At 43.1% G+C, this 10518-nt stretch overlaps 1 protein-coding gene across 2 annotated transcripts in view; it reads right to left on the reverse strand.

The window, feature by feature from the left end:
• PXYLP1 (2-phosphoxylose phosphatase 1) overlaps positions 1 to 10518 on the reverse strand; it is a 49096-nt gene extending 38578 nt beyond the window's left edge. The window contains exon 1 of one of the 2 annotated variants that reach the window (XM_065074162.1): positions 10382 to 10518. The gene's annotated coding sequence lies outside the window, so the exon portion shown is untranslated. Of the gene's footprint in view, positions 1 to 10135; positions 10204 to 10381 lie in introns of those variants that run through there. The other variant, XM_065074163.1, reaches the window with a different exon arrangement.

A 10518-nucleotide genomic window follows, 5' to 3' on the forward strand; every position in this document is an offset into this window, starting at 1 on the left:
CAACCCCAGGCTGCACCAGGGGAGGGTTAGACTGGTTATTAGGAAAAATTTCTTCACAGAAAGGGTTGTCAGGCATTGGAACGGGCTGCCCAGGAAAGTGGTGGAATCACCATCCCTGGAGGGGTTTAAAAAACATGTACATGTGGCATTGAGAGACATGGTTTAGCAGTGGACTTGACAGTGTTAGATTAATGGTTAAACTTGATTATCTTGAAGATCCTTTCCAACCTAAATGATTCTATGAATGCAGAACTTCATAAAGACGACCTACAAACCCCAAATTTATTTTGGCAACACTAATTATAAGCGTGACACACATAACCAGTCTAGATACTCTGAAGGATAGCCACTAATACAGCATCCTCTATCAAAGTGCATGTAATTAAAAGGCTACTTCTGTACCACCTTTTGCAGCCTACCTACCTACCCACAGAATTTACCTTTTTCTTTTAAACATGATCCAAAAGCCTCAACTCATCAAAACACACCAGAATGCCTCACAGCATTTAGAGCACCCTCAGCTCTGACCTGATCTCACCAGACGGTGCCCGCACGTGCTGGTGGAAGGTGCTTGGCTCTTGCACGCTCGCACAAGGATCAAAAATAGTCTTACGACTGACGGCCAGGCCAGGGAGTCAGGAGACTAGCCAAGTTGAAAATTTGGTCAAGTCACATTATCTAGTTTAGGCCATTTCACTACAAAAATCAGCAGCTACCTAGAAATGCTGGGAGAGCAGCACGTCTGCAAAGAGCCCAGCCTGAGCACACAGCTCCCAGCAGAGCAGCTGGCGTGACTAACCCGCTTTTTGTTCAGAACTAGCTGGGAAGTGCTGGCTGGTGCTGCACGTGGAACCTCCCCCAGCATCCCTTCCTCTTGGGCAAAATAGAAAGATATTTTTTGCAGGGTTGAGTAGCTAAGATATTTCTTTTGATTAAGTCAGATGCTAAAAATAACTTGACATCGATGCTTTCAAAGCGCCTGTGAGGGCAGACACGACACTAAACCACTGCTGCTAAACTTCTGTGCAAGCTGTCTGATACTGCTAGATCCTCTAAGCCACCTGTATCCATCTAGAATACAAACCTGGATCTAGCATGAAGCAGAAGCACACTGTTACACTGACTCACCACGACAGCTTAAATGAATTTACTTGATTAAAATAGCATGTCTCCATAAATAATCAATAGTACTTTTCAAAGTCTGCCTCAATAAAATGACTGTATTTATCTGATGTGGTACATCAAAATGACACTGTCTACCGAAATATAAGTGAGCAAAAGTGGTCGCAAAGAAACAGCAAAGAGAAATGTGACTTTGCTGTAAAAGGAAAGTGGCATTAAGTCTGTACCTAATTATACGCCCAAGAAAGATAGAGCTATATTTTGTAGCAATCTTATAGAATATAGGAGGGAAAGCAAAAAGCCTACAGGCAACATAAGGCTGATATGCAGTAACACTCATAGATACTTTTAGAAAAAGCCATGGAAGAACACAAGGACCCACTTACTAGTCGGATGTCTCTATACTGCAGAAAAGTTTAATTGCTTCTTGATCCACCTTTTATCTTTCATCTACATCTGCAGGCTTATTTTCTGACAAAACCTGTTTTGAAGGCATCTGAAATGAAGGTGATGGCTCCCGATACAATTATAATGAAGACTTCTGCCTTTACTTCCATTTTAACTCATGATGCTTCATCAATTATTCCCCAGCCCTTTGGCAGCAGCCTACCAGGTAGTACATTCTTCATCTATTAAAACCCACAAGTCCAGCACCCCGACATTGTCCCACAGCTGAAGAACTTCATATTCTTGAATAGGAAATTGCAGCAAATAGTCATGTCACCAAGTGGTGCCTGCCAAACCTTTTCTTTGGTGCTTCAAAAGATTTGCTTTTTTTTCCCTGCAGGAATGAAAAAGAGTGGCTGGGATCTTGCGGTGATGACCAAATGAACCATCACTACAAAGATCTAAGGGCAGTAGCAGAACAGAGAGGAAACGGGAACACGCAGCAGAACCAATTCTCCAGTCAGCACCCTCACAAAACCCCTGCAGGTGACTGTAGTGTCAGCAATTTGAACTGGACATATGATTCCTGCAACACCACAGTTACATTTTGCATAGCACCACAAAGTAACAAAGCTAGCATCTGCGATATTGTTAATCATAAGTCTTCGTTTTCCCATCAGAAAGAAAAAAGCATTCCATTTTTTTTAGAAAAGCTTTTATGAGAAATAGGTCACATCACCTGGCGTAAAAAAATTGCATTTCTGAAAAAGTAAAACCAGCTCATCACTGAAAAAATTAAATAAAACCTGCTCAGTAATGTCACTCATGTTAACCCAGCCCATGACTTCATCTGGAAGTCAGCAGCCACAGGAAACACAGAACTTGACTGAAAGTACAAACAGGTCAGCGGCCTCATAGAAAAGAGCATGTGAAGGTAAGGAAAGCCATGGTAAAAAGGCAACATGTACCACTCCACAGTAATTGTGCATGGAAACAGGAGGACGCAGCAGCTATCCAACAGAGCATAGCTACATCTTGATATGTAAAACTGAAGATATTTTTATTTTCAAATTACTTAACATTTTAGCAGTAAGCATCTGATTTAAAACAAACAAACAAAACAAACATAAAAACAAAAACACACACAACAACAAACCACACAGCTAAGTTGCCCAAGTTTAATATATTTTGGTATTTGGAACATTAAAATATCTACATCTACATTTCTCTTTTCTCCTATTCCAAGTTTCTTCTTTATCTGCTCAGTTCCAAAATCCCCATAGTGGCGCAGCTGCTCTTGAGATGTGCAATAGCTACTGAAAATGGCACGGCGGTATTGCCCAGTCTGTCAAAGCAGCCAACACAAGCTCTCACTTCATTGAAGCCAGGGGATCAAACTGAGTTCTTCCTCAAACAATTTTGTCCCTCTCTATGGCGCTCATTATTTTCACTGCGCAGCAAATTTAATGCTGGATTGAATAAGTAAAGGTGAAGAGTTACTTAGCATCCAGAAGTGATGAAGAGGCCATTAGCCACACTGAAATGTCACTGCACCTTGAAGATAATCCGCGGTTCTCACAACAAAAGGTCCACTTGACTTGGAGATCTTAGCTTTTCAATCTCAAGGTGTGCAAGCAGATAACACAGTGAACATTTTAAACATTCTCTTATCCAGCTTTCAGGTTTGAGCAGGACTGTCATACAGTTTTACACTGGAAATTCTGGGAAAACAGTCTTCAGCTTACAATTTCGGCTTACATCCTTCAAAGGACAGTTTCCAGCTTTTCAATTCTGTCCTACTCAAATCCCCAACATTATGAATTACCTTCTTTCAGAGATCAGCAGCCAAGAGATGCGAGCAGAACAAGTTTTTACATAGTTCAGGTTTGCATTTGATTTTTCTCAGTCCCCATCCTCTCGAATGCATTTCTATTATTTAAATTGGAACCTACAAGTCTATGAAACACTTAAAATCAGGAAATAAACACAGTCATGTAGAGACTTCTATATCGAGACATCTATATCCAAGTTATGTTTAGTGCATTAATGTTGTAGTTAATGTGATGTAACATCATTTTGGAGGCCCTGTGGAAACAAAATTTTAATATCTAGGAAAATCTGTCACGAGCCCAACTCTTCATCATCCACTTGAGGAATGTCACCTTATTCCTCCTCCTTTCCCTGTGGCAATGATGTGTCATACATGTTCCTGAACTGCAGCGAAAAGTAAAAACAAAAACAAGGAAGTGCTTTTACTTCCTAAAGGAAACTGAGCAACTCTTTTTTAACATTATTATGAAACTTGAAAGAAACCTTATGATTTTGATGGCTCCAGGCCAGAACTGAATGTTAATTGGCAGCAAAACCATTCCAGAACATACAGACAATTAAACAATTCTTAAAAAACAGCACCAGAATGTAATTATTTTAAACTTACAATTTTTAAACGCTATGCCATCTGCTTGTAATTGCATCAGCATAGATTCTCATCACAGACAGATCACAGCCAGTGGCTGATCAGATAACATCACAGCTCCAAAAAGCACACAAAGGCAAAGCAGTTCACGTGCTTGAATTGTTATTACTTCTTACAGTTTTAATTATTTGAAGAACTCCCTCTCCTACTGTAACACTCCCCTCCGCGTGCATTTCCAATACAGAGCCTAGAGCATGCCTCTGAACAGGCACCTGCTCCCTCTGTCCCAGTGTCAGGGGCTGCATTCTGCTGCAAACACCTTCTCCTGGCACTAACTTTGAACGCAAACATTGTGGAGACGCCATCAAAGCTATTTGCCGTCAACCAGTGAAGCCACATTCAATAAAGACATCAGTGAAGAAGCTCACAAGTGTAGGAAAATGTTTATCTTCCCACACTAGGTCAAATGTATCCTATTCAACGTTTGAGATTATGTTAGTATGAAGGACAATATTTTCCTCTGCACGTCTGCCCTTCCACTCAGGTTAGATGGATTTGAGAATAGGACGTGAGCTCCTAAATCTGCCTTTATTCTTTTAATTCCAGATGATCTTATCCTGGGTCTGTTTATAACCTGCCTGCACACGTATGTATTCTAATGCTGAAAGGTCACACACCCACCGCTCTCAGGGGTTCACACACCTTGATTTGCTCACGGTATTCAAATCGAATGGATCTAGGGAGATTCCAGTCAAGCTGTTAAGAGCTTGCTGACTTAATTACGCCAGTCTCTTCAGCCTACTCACCGTCCCATCTTGCATCCCTGCTCAGCTGGTACTTTATCCCTCACCCTCTGGAAAACTGCCAGAATCTGAATGCACTGAGATCCCCAGCAACTCACCCATTATTCCACCTGTAACCATCAGCTAGCTACACCTTCTGCTTACCAGATGTAAAAAGCTATGTTTTCAGGTAATCCGGGCATTACTGGGAGCTTTCCATGAAGTTAAACACCATTTTACCATGTTACACGTGTGAAAAATGGCAGTGCAACAACCTGATGTTAGAATTGTTTGTACAAAAGGGATGGCTGGGCTGACGTTTATTTCATTACCAATTACATTTCTATTTTATCCTTGTGCTCCAGCTATATTTTGACCCTCATCCTCAAATATTTTTTCTCCTATGGCCCAGCTACGAGATTTGTTCCATTCTGCCATCATCTGCCAGGTCACCCAACTCTTCAGTAATCAACTGCCTCTATACAATCACAGAGATTCCAAATCACAGGTTAGACACACTTCTGTGTCCCGTCTTCCAAACGGAAGGCTTTTGTTTCTCTCCGCAGGTTACACTGTCACCCATTGCAGCGCCGGCAGCTGGCAGGTCATACTGAATTTAAAAAAAAAAAAGGCTAAACAGACTTTATTCAGCAATCTTGTCATCTTCCTGCAATCTAACCCTAGAATAGTGATTACACAGATGCAATAGCAGACAGTCAGCATTTTCTGCCACCCTTTCTCCCCCACGACACTCCGTACAGCTGCCAACTGTCCCAGCTCTGCAGAGCTGAATGGGGACTAACACAGGCAGCAGAGCGGGGACACCATCGTGCTGCTGGCAGAAGGGCACGTCTGGTTCTTCCCTCGGCCCTCCTGGCAGCAGCACAAGGTCACCTCTGGAAACACACCATGCTACAGTCTGAGACAACCTGAACATGAAGGTGCAAGCAGAAGAGTTATTTCTTCCAAAGGAAAAATAAGAATGGGTTTAGGCAACCAGTGCTGGCATTACACGATGTCCTAATGCTTCATTTGACAGGCCCTTTGTCCACATTTTTGTTGCTTAGTTCCACAAAGTTGTTTTCACAACTTATCGGCCCCACAGGAGCTCCTCATGAGGGCACCAAAAAGTCTTCACAGACAGAAAGGCAAGCCTGTGGTCAGACTGCTGCTTCAGGGGCAATCCGTGAACCCACATCATAACCATAGATGTGAGGAAGATGAACAAAGCATGAAAAATATGGCAAAGTGCAAGGTCCAGTGTCAGCTTCGCTTTGTCCTTTCAAAGTCATCATTAACAACAGAGTAAACCAGGTATTCACACCATCTCTCTTTCCACCACCAAAGACTATCGGCATTAGGAAAACAAAGTACGGTATCTTCCACTGCGTAAGTAATTGTGGAATTTATCATAGCAGACATTGAGAAAAAGTTACGGTGTTTAATTTTCTTATTTTTACAAGGGAAGCCATGAATCACATGAAAACTTTCCGTGGGAGACTGACTTCATTCTTGGTACATGAAAAGTTTCAGGTGGCTGTAGAAACTCTGGATGAAACATCTGGAAAACAGTCACTGACTAGTATTTCCAAATAGCATTTCCGAACAAAGTCTTCGCCATGTGGCACAAACAAATCAGCCTAATTGTTTCAGCTTCCAAACATCAGTTCTTTTTAAGAAATAGGACAGCTATCTAGCTTTTCAATGTCACGTTTATCTCTCTAATCAATACAAAAATAGTCTGTCCGTCTAGCTCTGAATCCTTTGCCTGTGATCAGAACCACTTGGTGCATAATCACAGACTTACCATCCACCTTTTTAGTGCTCCTGGCAAATGTTCTTATTATCATCTTGCACAAAGAAAAAATTGCTCTTTTTTGCTGCTTATGATGAACCATTACATTTGTGATTCAGGCATTTTCTGAACACAGTAAAATGACATTATCAGATTTCTTAAAAATGAATCATAAACACTGATTCTCACAGTACACCTTCCCACTCTTTATTTCTTCACTGAGCAAGAGCATGTCTCATCCAGCGGTAACCAGAGACCACCTCATACTTTCAAGACAAACAAGAACATTAATTTTGAGTTCTAACCTAAACCCAGTGCCACAAAGGGAGTCGCATGGGCGAACCTCACATGCTCTGTGCAGATATAAGTCAAGACCCATGTATCCTCCGATATGATTTTCAGACAATAACGTTTCTAAAACTTTCTACCCTAAAGGGTTTGCAAAGCCAAATGCTGCTTAAGGGGAGTCTGTTTGGGTTTTAACAAAGCGCAGCCTGATGTTAACAGAACATGAAGCATGTCACGATCTGTACATTTCAAATATCTTTCTGGAGAGCTGCTACATAAGCCCTCAGTCATCAGCATCCTATATGCAGCTTTACAATCAACTGTTTCAATTACTATTTCTACTTCTGTGTAATTTATACCATATATTGGCCTGCATTCACTATGGAAAGAATTCTAGAAAGCATTTCAAAAAAAAAAAAAAAAAAACTTATTTTAAAGCACAATATTTTTATCAGTACTGCAATATTTTAACACAATTCCAGTAAAATTACCACAGCACTAAATGCCATGCAAGCAGAAGTCTTGCATGAAATCTACATTTAAAGTCTCCTCTCGGGCATTTGGCATTTCTTCCCCTTTTGCTACACAATGTAAGTTTTCATTTTTATATATAATTTGCCACTCAAGCTAGAGTATTTTTAAATACAACCTTCTGAATGTGAATCAAGGCACAGGTCGCTTACTGACTCCCCCTCCCAGCGAGCCAAGATCCCAGGCTACGTTCAAACACTCCCCGGATGCAACTCCCTGCAGGAACAGTCCTGACCCAAACCACCCTGTTTGTCCAGCATTTGGACCCCTGAGGTTCTTTTTATGCAAATCTTTCCTCACTGTTGAGGCTGCTGTCTGGCAGCCCTTGTGTGTGCCAGTCAAGTGCCTGCCAGCCCAGCTGAGCTGCCATCCTGTCTTGTCATGTGTCTTCTCAGTAACTATCTCGTGCATCTACCAGTAACTCCCACAACCTTCTTGTATTACCTATAACAAACTCCATCTTCTTTAATCCTCCCATACTTCCGTCACCAAACAATCCCTTTAAAACCTCAAGCAATAGCTGCATGTTTCACATGCACTTTCCAATACTCCTTGAGAGAAACCCTCACTGATTTTTGGTAGAGGGAGACTTGAAGTCTCCACCCGTCCCAACAGTTAAGGTAGCACCACCTCCTTTGTAGCATCCATCATAAACCAATCTAATCCCATCTAAATCATAAAGCATACATTAGCAGGTGGCTTAACATTTAATTCCTACATTCATTTGATGTATGTTTGTGAGCAATAGATATCTCATTGTGGTTTTTTGCATACTAATTGCCAATGTTTCTTCATTAGTTAAAAGAGAATAAAAACCTTAGGGAGAGTAAGAGAATACGCAACTAGAACTGACCATAAATCCAGATAAAAGCCAAACTTAGGACCACATGAATTCATCTTTCAGGCAATAAAACACAGATACACTTAAGATACAAGCCTTTTATAACAAATAAATAAATAAATTAAAAATATATTCTGCAACTTCAGCAGAAAAAGCACCCAGTAAAATTCAACCAAAGTTTAGTTTCAAAGGTCTCCTATGAGATTTTGAAAATGAACAAAGACCTACATAAGAAACCTCACAGGATGCTTAATGTACACTCTATTGTAAAACCACTGCAGAAAGCAAATTCCATGGGGGAGAGTACTTTTGCACACCCTGAAGCATTGCTTTTTGTGTGCATTAATTCCAAGATGCCCACTTTTTAAACTAAAAAAAAAAGCCCAAAAGACAAATGAAGGCTGACAGAGAAAAGCAATCTCACCATTATGAAAGGGAAACAGTATCACTAAACGCCTGAAGTCTAAGCAGAGCTGCACCTCTGTGTGAGTTCACAGGTACAGACACAGGGGTCAGTTACACCAATGCAGCTTTACAGCTCTGTTGTTGTCAGCCCTTCACATGAGACCCTGCTATTCCTCAATATTTTGGGGTTTTTGCAGAACGGGGAGCTCATATGTATTGAATCTTATAAAAATTAATGTTTCAGCACTACTGAGTTTACATAAAATATTTAAGAGACTACAATTAAAAGCCATTAGAGAGAGGAGCATATGTGTTTTAACCATGTGCACTACTTTTAGTTACCTTTTTCAGAAGATTAAAATTAAGCAGCTTTTGCTTTCATCCCACTCACACCCTCCCACTACAAATTCTGTCTGAACTAATCCTCCTTCCACAGACGTCAAAACAGGGCATAAGTATTACAGCTACTTACTGCCAAAATGTGTTCATTTAATATCCCATTACTATTGTAATACTGGCACAATAACTTATTATATGTGACAGCTTTTGCAGTTAGTCAAGGATAGAGCCACTTAATCTGTAGTCTTTTCATCAACATGAAACTACATTTGTAAAACTTGTAAAAGAGAAAATTTAAGGTCTGAACCAGATGCTCATCTCAGACTACAGTGCCAGACAAAATAAAGGCTTATAAGGTCATCACACACACTCTTCCAACCCTGTAATTTCCATTGTTCCAGCCTTTATGTAAAGTGATCTGTCCAGAAATTCAGGTTACAGTATTACAAATACATAGTTTAATCCCTTACATCCTAGCGTATATATATATATTTTTGAAATACTTTCACATATTGTAATATTTTTTTTAAGTGCAACATTCTGCATGAAGGCCATGACAACCTCCATGTCAGAACACATTTCCAATGAAAAGTCCGTGCTCGTCAAAAGGTTCAGCATTATTCTTCAGGAACCTGCCATGCAGAAATACACTAAGAAGTCTGTTCAAGGCTCTAAAAATATTCAGATTAAAGTATATACAATGAAAGGGACTGCTATCAGCTACTCTAAGGATAACGGACATCAAAAGAAAAAAAAAAAGAGCAATTCAGGTAAGTTACTCCACTCCAGCCACAGTAGGTCAGCCAACAATAGATGACAAAGTGTCAGTCCAGTGGAGAAGCAGAGCAGCTCCGCAACAGCGCTGTTCTATCTGCCAGCCAAGGCTGGTAAACACCACGTCTGTCACCACAGAGGCTTTGAGAGACTGAAGAGCCCATTTGGGGCTCTCGCCGTGCACGATGCGTGCACCCCCGCCCCCACGCCGGACTGCACGGACCGCTCACACACACCGGAGCAAGCCCGTGAGTACCAAGCCCCGGGTGTGTGCCCGCGGGTACCATGCTGCAGGCGAAGTTCCTCCCGCCGAGGCCTCACGGAGCGGCCAGGCTGGGTGCGGGGGCAGTTCGCCGCCCGCCGAGCCCTCCCGCCTGGCCGCTTCAGCCAACGCGGCCGAGACCGCCGCTGCCCCGGGTCTCCCCGGTGCGCCGGGCAGGCGGGAGCGCACGGACCTTTCCCGGCCTTCGAAACAGCCTCTCCCGCCGCGCCGTAAACGCCCGGGCCGCACCCCGTCCCCCCCCGGGCGTCGACAGCGACCGCCTGCCGGAGCCGCCGAGTATTTAACGGGGGGAGGGAAGCGCCGCAGATCCAGCCGGGTCGCGCTGGGGCACCAGCCCGAGCGCTCCCCGGCAGCGCAAACAGAGCGCCCTCCCGCCTGCCCGGCCGGGGGGACAACCCCGCCCGCCGCACCCCCTTACCTGCCCTGCCGCGCTCAGCACCTCCGCCGGGCCGGGGCCACTGCCCGCCGCCACGCCACGGCTCCGGCTCGGCAGCCCGCCGAGCGCCCGAGTCCCGCCAGCACCGCCCCCGAGCGGCCGCCCCGCCCCGCCCGGCC

Source organism: Columba livia, chromosome 9 (assembly GCF_036013475.1).
Source record: "Columba livia isolate bColLiv1 breed racing homer chromosome 9, bColLiv1.pat.W.v2, whole genome shotgun sequence".
NCBI classification, from domain to species: Eukaryota; Metazoa; Chordata; class Aves; order Columbiformes; family Columbidae; genus Columba; species Columba livia.